The following is an 11,822-nucleotide window of genomic DNA, read 5'->3' on the forward strand; positions in this document are numbered from 1 at the left end:
CGCTTCGGTTTTGTGAATCTGATGCTGAAGCTTCTTTGCCTTGTCCAGAGAAGCTTTCTCTGAACCTGCCCTGTACCATGAATGAAGGCATGATGTCCACTTGCATTGACATTTGCGAGTCTGATTCTGAAGAAAGTATTGACTCTCCACCCAGTACTCTGGATGAGTCAATATTGCCTTGTACAATATCTCCTGCCCTGCCCCTAGAGGCTCGTCTAGGTATTGCTGCTATTTTTACCTGTCTTTCTGCAGTTTTGGAATTGCAAGCTAGTTTGACTACTACGCAGAGTTCTGGGTGCAGCGAGATTAAAGTTAGGGAGTCAGTGTGTGGTCCAGTGAATATTCCTGTACGTTCCACTCATGATGATGAAATTCAGTCTCAGTTTATGGTGGAACCTTCCCTGGGACATCTGCCCTGTTCTCAAAATAAAGTTCCAGTTTTGCCCTGTGACATGGATAGTACAGAATCCTTCTTAGACAACTTGAAAAATGATGTTCCTGAGGTCTTGTTTGATGATCTAAAGGTCTCCGAGTTCCTCCCAAAGGGTGCAGAACTTGTAGGAGATGTCTCCTGCCCCCCAGGTCCTTCTGAGGTGTTGCCCACTTCAGTAGGCATTGCTGCCTTGCTGACTACTTTTGCAGCTCTTGTGGAGCTTCATTCATGTGTAGTCAATGATGATATTACAGTTACAGAAAATTCTGAATTTGAGTCCGAGTCTTCTTTTGAAAGACCAGTACCTGTGACCTTTACTCGTGATGATTTTCTGCCCGTTTCTGGTTTTGGCCTTGTCGTGTCGGACTCTGAGGTTGGCAGTTCCCCGACATGTCCTGAGGTTTCTCCTGTACTAGTGCACCCCGATGTGCTCTGTGACCCAGAAAGCCCAAGTGTGCCTCGGTTACCAGCGTACTCAGATGCTTCCTCAGTGGAGACATGTTCTGATATAGCCTACCTGCTTACATGCCCAGAAGTGGTCCCTGAAAGTCCTGATCTTGATGGGTGTCCTGCTAATTTTGAGTCTGGAATGATCATAGGTTCCATAGGGGTTCTTGGTGGTTCTCCATGTGAGCCTGGTGAGCGTTCTGGCTTCTTGGGATCTCTGCGGAGCTAAAGACGTTCTGGGAGATTCCGGGAAAGGTTTTGCTTGGTGCCCTGAATACGATCAGCAATGGCTTTGGTGTTGTAAGGGACACTTCGAACAGGTATTGCGGCAGGTTTGGTATTCTTGGACGCTCCTTGGAAGGTGGTGGGTATTGTCTGGAGGGTGTCGATGGCTTCTTCTCTGGTGTCCACAGTCCTGATGGGTGTTACGCTGAGACTTGCAGTGCTGATGGGCATGTTTCGGTGGCTTCTGCTTCCGATGAGCTCGGTTTCGGATGGACTGACTCTGGAATTGGGCCTTGTCGGGCTGTCCTGACCTTCATGAGTCTTCAGTTAGAGTTTTGTGATGATACCAGTTTTGAGGGATGTCTGGAATCCATCCCTAGAGGGGGGGGGGGGGGGGGGTACTGTGATGATCCGCTCAGCTGGCTGCACAGGCAGACAGCTGTTTGTCCATTCCTCTAGTCTGTGGGCTGCAGGTCTCTGAAACAGAGACCTGTCTTTCCATTGCAAGTTTCTGGTCTGTTCTCTTGCTGGGGAATTTGCATACATTCGTTATGCAAATCCCCTACCTGCCTTCTTTGATGACTGGCACTATAAGAGCTTTATGGTTCCCAGAATGCTTTGCTGGACATTTCCTTTCCATGGTCTGTTCCTGATGGACACTGCTGGAGTGTCAGCCATTGCTATCTAGTATAGTTAATTCCTGGGGGTTGCTTTAGGCTCCCCTTCAAGCCCAGTCAGGTTGTATTATCTGTATTGCCTGTTCTGTCTTGTTTTGCCTGATGCCATTGTCCTGCCCCAAAGGTGGTCGACAGGAAATGGTTCTGATCTCTGTTCTTGGAGTATAGCTGGTGCAGCGGTTGCTACCAGCTATCTCTTCTGTTCTGTTTCCTGGGATCGCGCTAGCTACTTTTCGCTAGCGCTGGGGATCCTTCTGTTCTGCTACTCTGTACCTGGATCACGCTAGCCACTTTTCGCTAGTGCTGTGGATCCTATCTCTCGTTTGTCCCTGTTTTCGCGTGTCTGTCTTGTCCGCTGCGCTTGCTGCAGGCTCGGTGAGGTAACCGTTAAGCAAGCGCTCGCGTCCTCTGTTTCATGTTTGTCTGTTAATGGTTAGTTAGGCGTGCTTGTCTCTATTGTGCTTATCACGTGGAGATCGCGCATAACCGCGTGCACTGTTGCGAATGAGTGCGGTGTTCACGGTTAGCTAGCGTTTGTTATTTTCCGTATCTCCTTATTGTATTTGCTGTGCCTTTGCTACCCTCGTATTCTATTCTGATCTGCCTTGTGTCACGTCTGGCGATCGCACCTCTCGCGATCGCGTTCCTATTTCATATCTGCTGTTGTGTGTGTGCGCGGTCGCGGGGTGGCGACTGGATTGGCGCACACACATACAACCTATCCCTTTGCTCAATCTCATTCGCAATCGCCTCTCTTGCGATTGCGTTCTGCGCTTCGTACAATTCCTGTCTGGCACTTGTGGAGGTACAGAGGATTGTTTCCTCTGCACTCCCCAGCGCCATCTGCCGACAGGAATTTCCCTCTACAGGTGCATAGCACCTTTTGCTGGGTTCCTGCAAATTATACGCTTGTGGAGGATTTCCGCCGTGTCAGCGCACGCGTTGTGCGCTGATCACGGGGAAAGTTCCACAATCGTTACAACATCATTGCATTTCAGCGGTTCTGGAGGTGTGGCTAGCTTACAGGGACAACAAGGGATAATTTGCATATTCCACAGTGATGCATCGTGGGAGACATCATATGCTCACTCCAACCTGAATTATCACAAATTCCTTCAGTTTTAAGAAGGCAAACTTTTTTTTTGTCTTTTAGATGAGCCTGGGATTGTTACTATAACAAGAACCATCAAAATAAGCTATTTAATGGTAGCAGAAAAGTTTTCATGCATTAGCCATTAATGTCACATTAGTTAATTAATGCACAAGTTATGCAAATATATTCATTTATGCACATCATTTGGTGCTTAACCAACACAAAACTTTTTCCATGGTTGTTAAATATTTTTACACTATGAGATAAATTAAAGACAGCAATCTCCCTAAAAAATAAATCAAACAGATGCTAAAGGCAAAAGAGAAAGCCTACCCCATAGTGCCGGACACCCTCTGCAGATCCAAGGTGGGAATATATATCACAGACTACCCTAATAAGATTTCATGTATATGAAGGTCCACTCCAGAGATGAAACTATAAGGGGAAACCTTCAAATGTTTCTGATCCAACAAGTTTGTAGTCCTAGAAAAAGTTGATAACTTCCTGTGCTAAAAGGAAACTTCAAATAAGTTATTTAAAAAAAACTTTGCTTGAAAGTCTACTGGAGTCCTCAGAGGCACACTTCAAGTCTGAATGTTTTGTTATTCCTTTTTACAAACTTAGCTGGAGGAGGTTCCCCGTAAGAATACACAGCAGGGGACTGATCAGATTATCTATTTATACCAAAGCTAATATTCCTGGCATTATTATTACAGAGATACTTTGGAGGCACATGTGGTAGGTAACCAAGAGGAATACCAAGAAATGTAATGTGTATTTTTCATGACAGTTAAACAGGGCATATCTGGGTAATATAGAGCCTATGGCAAACACTGAAATTGCGCCCCCACCACCACCACCGGTCAGAGACCCCTTCTACCCTAAAAAAAGCATCCTTTCTCGTGTACATGTGTTATGGTTTCCTATGTTTTTTTGGTTCAGTACATTGCTGAAGTTACTTTTTTGGAAATATCTCTTTTTTATTCCTTTTCTGTCCTCTTCTAACATTGAGCCAGATGATCAGTGTTATGCACACTACATACATAAATTAAGTATCCATGTTCCCCAAATAACAGAATTGATATAATCTGAGATCTAAGTGATGGAAGGCATGGGGCAGACATGGGCCAGGCATGGCAGCGCAGTGCAGGGGCGCACTGCACCCCTCTAGATACGCCTCTGCATTTAAATATTCTACACATTATAGTTAATCTATCTCTCTCTCTCTCTCTCTCTCTCTCTCTCTCTCTCTCGTGGATTCAAATCCCCATGCCATTTGCGCACATTCGAATACGACGAATCCGCGCAACCCGCCGCATCATTTCGTCGCACGCGTCGCTTTGTATACATTACCTGCGCCGCTTGTGACGTCATCGCGACCACCTCCGACCTCGCGTTCCATCCGCATGTCGCTCCCGCTCGCCGCGTGATGACGTTGACGCTGCCCCCTGAAGACGTCGCTCTCACGGAGAAGACCCGGCGTGTACGTCGCAACAGCTGAAGGCGTGGACGGACGGGTGAACGAAGAAGCGACAGGTCAGGTACAGTATGTCGGGGGGGTGCCCGGGGGCCCTAGAAGACCTTGCTTGCCGGGTGCATGGATGAGGGGGGTGGGGGTCGGGTGGGGTCGGGTGCGGGCCTACGTGAGGTCGGGCGGCCTACTTATTTTTTGTGGGGGAGGGGACCTATGCCTGCCTGGCTACTTATACTGGGGGGACCTATGCCTGGCTGCCTATACTGGGGGGACCTATGCCTGGCTGCCTATACTGGGGGGACCTATGCCTGGCTACCTACACTGCGGGGGACCTATGCCTGGCTACCTATACTGGGGGGACCTATGCCTGGCCTACTTATTTTTTGTGGGGGAGGGGACCTATGCCTGCCTGGCTACTTATACTGGGGGGACCTATGCCTGGCTACCTATACTGGGGGGACCTATGCCTGGCTACCTACACTGGGGGGGACCTATGCCTGGCTACCTACACTGGGGGGGGACTTATGCCTGGCTACCTATACTGGGGGGACCTATGCCTGGCTACCTATACTGGGGGGACCTATGCCTGGCTACCTATACTGGGGGGACCTATGCCTGGCTACCTACACTGGGGGGGGGGGACCTATGCCTGGCTACCTACACTGGGGGGGGGACCTATGCCTGGCTACCTACACTGGGGGAGACCTATGCCTGGCTACCTACACTGGGGGGGACCTATGCCTGGCTACCTATACTGGGGGGACCTATGCCTGGCTACCTATACTGGTGGGACCTATGCCTGGCTACCTAAACTGGGGGGGACCTATGCCTGGCTACCTAAACTGGGGGGGGACCTATGCCTGGCTACCTATACTGGGGGACCTATGCCTGGCTACCTATACTGGGGGGACCTATGCCTGGCTACCTACACTGGGGGGGGGGGCTATGCCTGGCTACCTGTACTGGGGGCACCTATGCCTGGATACCTGTACTGGGGGCACCTATGCCTGGCTACCTGTACTGGGGGCACCTATGCCTGGCTACCTATACTGGGAGAAACCATTCCAGGCTACCTATACTAGGGGCAACTACTCCAGGCTACCTATACTGGGGGCATCTATTCCAGGCTACCTATATTTGGGGCACCAATCCAAATGGGGGGTGCACATCCACACAAGTTTGCCTCATGCACTGGAGGCAGAGGATCCACTTAACAACCAGGCTACTGGTATATTGTTTAAGTAAATATGGCAGCTTCCATATACCTCTCATTTTATTTGAACTTGAACTGGCCACAAAAGTAGCTTTATCAAAGACATCAAGGACTCTTCTTATCACTTTTTCTATAACTGTCCACTACTGTAATATCCACATTAATTTGGATTCCCTAAACATGATACATCTGAAATCTCCAAGACCTATCTGCACTCACTTTTGTGGCCAGTCCAAATTAATAAGTTGTCCTTTAAAGTATTTCTTTCTGTGTTACTGGCCTCAATTCACGGAGCATTATCAAACGTGTATCAAACACTTTATCAAACGTTTGATAATTTACCTCATGGGTAAAATCTCACTAAGGTGTTATATATTTGTTGAACGTTTTATCGGTAAAACATTCGATAGATATATAACACCTTAGTGAATTTAAAATGAGATTTTACCCATGAGGTAAATTATCAAACGTTTGATAAAGTGTTTGATAAACGTTTGATAATGCTCCGTGAATTGAGGCCATAGTGTTTACTATTTTGAAGGAATACTTTGTAAAAGAAGTGTTATATTATATTTATTCTTCAATTTTTAGAGTAAAATTAGTTTCCTCAGTTTGGATGACTGTTTCTTCCATATATCACACATTTATTTTGTACAAGATTCGTGAGATTCGGGATTTGAAAGGTTCGAGATATTCGAGAACCTTTTCAGATTCAGATTCGAAAAAATTGTGGATTCGTCCCATCCCTAATATATATATATATTTATCGTGTATATATTTATACACTTTTCAACCGAATAAAACAGAAGTACGCAATGGCAATATTCCTGTCCTTTTAAAGTAAACCTGTGAGTTTCTAAAAAAAAAAAGTGAAATACCTTAGTTGAGGGAAGTTTCTCCAGAGGCTTCCACAGTCTTCTTCCTCCACCTCGTTTTACCAGCGCTGTGTCCTCCCAGTGCTCACTGCACTACACCTACGTAGCAGCACAGACCTGTTCGGGCTTGGGTGGAAAAAGTTAGCCCGATTGGGTCCATGCTACTGTGTGTGCAAGTCTTCGATAAGGCTTTTGCAGAGTGGACAACGCTGGAATGGGCTGGTGTAGGAGGACAGGGAAAGCTTCCCTCTGTTGTGGTGAGTACCCATTTGGGGCACCTTTTTCCCTACAGGTACACGTTTAGCCTTTTACACACTGCTGGTTGTGAATATCATATAAAGTAAGTTCAAATAAAATAAGACAACTCAAAACATGGGCTGTTCCATGAAGTTTTGAATGCTCTGCACATTTCACAGACTTTACCAGGACTGGAGGACAGTGGAGAACACTAAAAAAGTGTAAGAGATCCAATAAACCTGGTCTGGGGCCTATACAAATTGTCAACTGTTTAGTGGCAAGTGTTTGTGGCCCTTTCCTGTGTCATATCAGAACTTAGTATGATTGCTGAAATCAGTGGCTGAGTGACCATAGTCATAGGCATGTGCTCACAGTAAGAACTTTTTTTTAATTTAAATCCATAGTGTGCTGTATTAGCAAACATAAAATATTGGTCTTGGTGCAGCATTCAATTTCAACATCAGAAACTCAGATTTATTAACTTTTCAACAAGCCTCACCAGGACCGGGCCTAGGCAGAGGCAAGAGAGGCTCCAGCCTCAGGGCGTAGTGTAAGAGGGCGCTAACAATTCACTCAACTATCATTTCCCAACTGTGTTTAAAGCAGATAGAAATAAGAAAAGAAGATACATGGCAGTGACTGCATGCCAGAGATAACTAGAGATTAAGGTGTTGGGGGGTTGGGGGCCCTGGGGCACCTCTTTGTCTAATAGCAATCAGCGTATGATGACTGGGGTGGGAGGGATGGAGGGGAACACTTTGAAGTCTCAGCCTTGGGTGCTGGAAGACCTTGTCCCCAGCTCCGAGCCAAACTATATCATATGACTAGATGATTGAGTAATTTGCAATACTGTTTCCACAAAAATGCCACCTGAAGTTCTTGGAAAATCCCGTAAGACTGCCTGAGGCGTTCTTGCTCATCCCTAGTGCATGATGCCAGCTGAATCATTTTAGCAAAACAGTGATCTCCAACAAAAAATCTAGTCACTGATTTCCTAACTGTTTATTAGGCAGGGGAGACACTTTAATTTTTTGTGCACGTTTTTCTGCACACGTTTTCTGCAAACCATGTACAGTATGTTTGCATGCATAAAAATGCACGTGTTTTTTTCCCAGCAGCTAATGTAATTGATAAAGAGAACTGACAAAATGTGCAGAATTATCCTGCAGGATGTTCGGGGTTTTTTTCTGCGCACGAAAAACGCATTAATTGTGAACTAGCCTATTGATTAACATGAGTTCTCAGTTTTTCTGTGCAGAAAAACACGCACAAAAACAGTCAAGTGTGTCCCCTGCCTTAGATGATCAAATGTATTCTTTCTTTAACCACTTTACCCCCACGCGTACGGATTTCTCCGCCCCTTTTTTCCCTCCTAAAAAACCAGGGACGGAGAAATCCGTACCTTCCGCGCTACCGCCGCTGTCCGCGCTCCCGCCGCTCGTGCGCGCGCACCCGCCGCTCGTGCACGCCGCCGCCCGCTCGCCCGGAGATCAATGAACGGGAAAATCCATTCCCGTTCGGTGATCTAAGCCCCCGCAATGATCTGCTGCTTCTTTCAGAAACAGCGAGATCATTGTGATCTTCTCAGCCTCCTACTCCTTCCTGTAAGCGTCCTTCCGGTCGCTTACAGGTCGCATGTAAACAAACACTCTGTGGCCATCTTGTGGCCAAATAGTAAACTACACCCTAAAAGCATTTTACATATACAAACATTACATTTACACAATAAATTAACTCATTACCTCCCACACTCCCCAATTTTTTTTTTTTTTTGTAATTAAAAAATAAAATAAAATACAATAAAAAAACAAAACATAAATAGTTACCTTAGGGACTGAACTTTTTAAATATTTATGTCAAGAGGGTATAACACTGTTACTTTATAAACTGCGGGCTTGTAATTAGGGATGGATGCAAAACTGAAAAAAATGCACCTTTATTTCCAAATAAAATATTGTCACCAAACATTGTGATAGGGACATAATTTAAATGGTGTTATAACCGGGACAAATGGGTTAATACATTTCATGGGTTTTAATTACAGTAGCGTGCTTTATTTAAAAACTATAATGGCCGAAAACTGAAAAATAATAATTTTTTCCCACATTTTTTCCTATTTCCTCATTAAAACACATTTAGAATAAAATAATTCTTGGCATAATGTCCTACCTAAAGAAAGCCTAATTGGTGGCGAAAAAAACAAGATATAGTTCATTTCATTGGGATAAGTAATAATAAAGTTATAGACAAATGAATGGAAGGAGCGCTGAAAGGTGAAAATTGCTCTGGTGGTCAGGGGGTAAAACCCCTCAGTGGTGAAGTGGTTAAACATCTGACTGTCTTAAATCTTTATTGCTACTTACTACTTACCTGAGGGGCCTGAGAGTCCACTGGGAGCTGGAAGAAGACACAGGTAAGTAAAGATCTTTTTTTATCTCAATTCAGGTTTTATGACAAAATGTATTTATTGAAGATTACAAACTAGTTTAACCTCCTTAGCGGTAACCCCGTGTGTGACACGGGGTAAGCCGCCGGAGGGTGCCGCTCAGGCCCTGCTGGGCCGATTTACTTAATTTTTTTTTTGCTGGACGCAGCTAGCACTTTGCTAGCTGCGCCAGCACCCCGATCGCCGCCGCCGCGCGCCCGATCGCCGCTATCCGGTGCGGCGCGCGGCCCCCCCCCCCCCAGACCCCGAGCGCTGCCTGGCCAATCAGTGCCAGGCAGCGCCGAGGGGTGGATCGGGTCTCCCAATGACGTCCCGACGTCGCTGACGTCGGTGACGTCATTCCGCCCCGTCGCCATGGCGACGGGGGAAGCCCTCCAGGAAATCCCGTTCTTTGAACGGGATTTCCTGATCGCCTATCGCCGGAGGCGAGCCCTCGGCTCGCTACATGATTTAAAAAAAAAATAATTAAAAAAAAACTGCTGCGCTGCCCCCTGGCGGTATTTTTCATACCGCCAAGGGGGTTAATGAAGTTTAAAGTGAGTCAGCAGCACTAAAAAGGCTTGGTGTTTTTTTAACAGTTTCACAGCATCAGAACTTAGTTTTTCTTACCCAAGCCTTATTTTTAGCTGCACAGAAGAAAACTGCCCGGGTATTTTTCCCCTGATGCTGCGCAAAGCATTATGGGATTCCTGATGTTTTAATTCTCCTTCTGCTGTTTTGGTGCAAATTTTGTTTTTTTTAATTTTGAATTTGAGATTTGAAGCCTAGCGAGTGCAGCTGGGAGGGGGGATCAGGACACTGGACAGTTGGAACTGTGTCTCATGCTCCCTTTCACCTACTTTCAACCAAAAAGATGGTTGCCCCCATGAAATCACAAACATTTGCCTGTTCTTTTAAAACAGGGTGGGTAAGAGATTATATTACCTATTTATTTTAATTAACATAACTAATGTACCTTAAAGTGAACCTCCGGACTAAAAATCGACTTAGCAGCACTGAAAAGGCTTGGTGTTTCTTTAACAGTTTCACAGCATCAGAAATTTGTTTCTCTTATACAAGACTCATTTTTAGCTGCACAGAAGAAAACTGCCCAGACTTTTTCCCCTGATTCTGTGCAAAGCATGATGGGATTTCTGATGTTGTTGTTCTCGTTCTACTGTTTTGGTGCAGTTTTTTTTTTTTTTTTTTTACACTTTGAATTTGACATTTGAAGCCTAGCGTGTGCAGCTGGGAGGGGTCATCAGGACACAGGACAGTAGGAACTGTGTCTCCTGCTCCTTGTCACCTCCTTTCAACCAAAAAGATGGCTGCCCCCATGACAAAGATGGCAGCCCCCATGAATCACAAACATTTGCCTGTTCTTTTAAAACAGGGTGGGTTAGAGATTTATATTACCTATATATTCTAATTAACATAACTAATGTAACTTGATGATAGTATGCTTGTTTAGGCTGAAGTTCCCCTTTAATAAGTATGTTTGTTTAGGCTGAAGTTTCCCTTTGAAAGAGTTGTCAAGCAACTCCTGCTACCCATAGTACTACTACCCGGGGCTTCTTCCAGCCCCTGAGAGCCGCTGTGTCCTTCGCCGTAGCTCTGCTGTCTCCCGTTCCTCTGCGGTGCACAGGATGACCTTCAGGTCGTCCACTACTGCACCTGTGCGAGAGCCGCTGTTAATCACTTCCACGTGGTTCAGAACGTACTGCGCAGGTGCAGAACTACTGCGCCTGTGCAGTACGATCCAGACCACAAGGAGGTGATTGACAGCGGTGCTCACGCAGGCGTAGAAGGGAACGACCTGGAGGTCGTCCTGTGCACCGTCGGGGAATGGGAGCCAGCGTAGCTGCGGCAAGGGACATGGCGCCTGCCAGCGGCTGGAGGAAGACCCGGGTAGTAGTACTATGGGTAGCAGGAGTTGATTGACACCTACTTTAATCTTCATTAAACTAGTTGGTAATCTTCAATACAATTGGTCATAAAACCTGAATTGAGATAAAAAAATATCTTTACTTACCTGTGACTTCTTCCAGCTCCCAGGGGACTCTCAGGTCCCTTGGTGTCTTCGGGGTCCCCTCTGTGATGCTGCTGTCACCCTCAGAATGATCTGTGACTAGTACTAGTCACAGACTAATGTGCATATGTGGTGCTGTTCCTCGTGCCTCCATCAATCGCGCTCCCATCCACCAGGAGCATTCTGAGTATTTGCAGTAGCAAAAGAATTGTGCCCAGAATTGTACCAGTTCAGGTATAGTTTAAATGAAGATCGTTAATTACACAAACGCTTTATGGGATCACGCTTGATTAAACATGTTGAAGGGTATCTGAACTTGTGACATGATGAGATAAACATATTGTAGGTTCTTATAGTATTAGTCCTACAAAGTCCCTTTCTATTTTCCTGCATTGCAAGTGTTACAAAATGAGTGCTGTTACTGTATATATTCAAATGAGACTAGTCAATTCAGCCTGCTGTCCTTAAAGTAAGCAGAAGGCAAAACACTTTTATCTGGCTGAGAAAACGTTGCTGTTAACATTTTAGTGCTCAAGAATTCAAAAAAGGTCATTACTTCCGTGCTGCAGATTTCAAGTCAGGCTGTCATGGCTGCTGTTTAGAAATCTTATAAATTCAGTCTTTACATAGAAAATAAAAATAAGAGACTCTGTTTTATGTTACTAATGTTCTGTTTACAATTAGTATTTCACAT

Source organism: Hyperolius riggenbachi, chromosome 8 (assembly GCF_040937935.1).
Source record: "Hyperolius riggenbachi isolate aHypRig1 chromosome 8, aHypRig1.pri, whole genome shotgun sequence".
Classification (NCBI taxonomy): Eukaryota; Metazoa; Chordata; class Amphibia; order Anura; family Hyperoliidae; genus Hyperolius; species Hyperolius riggenbachi.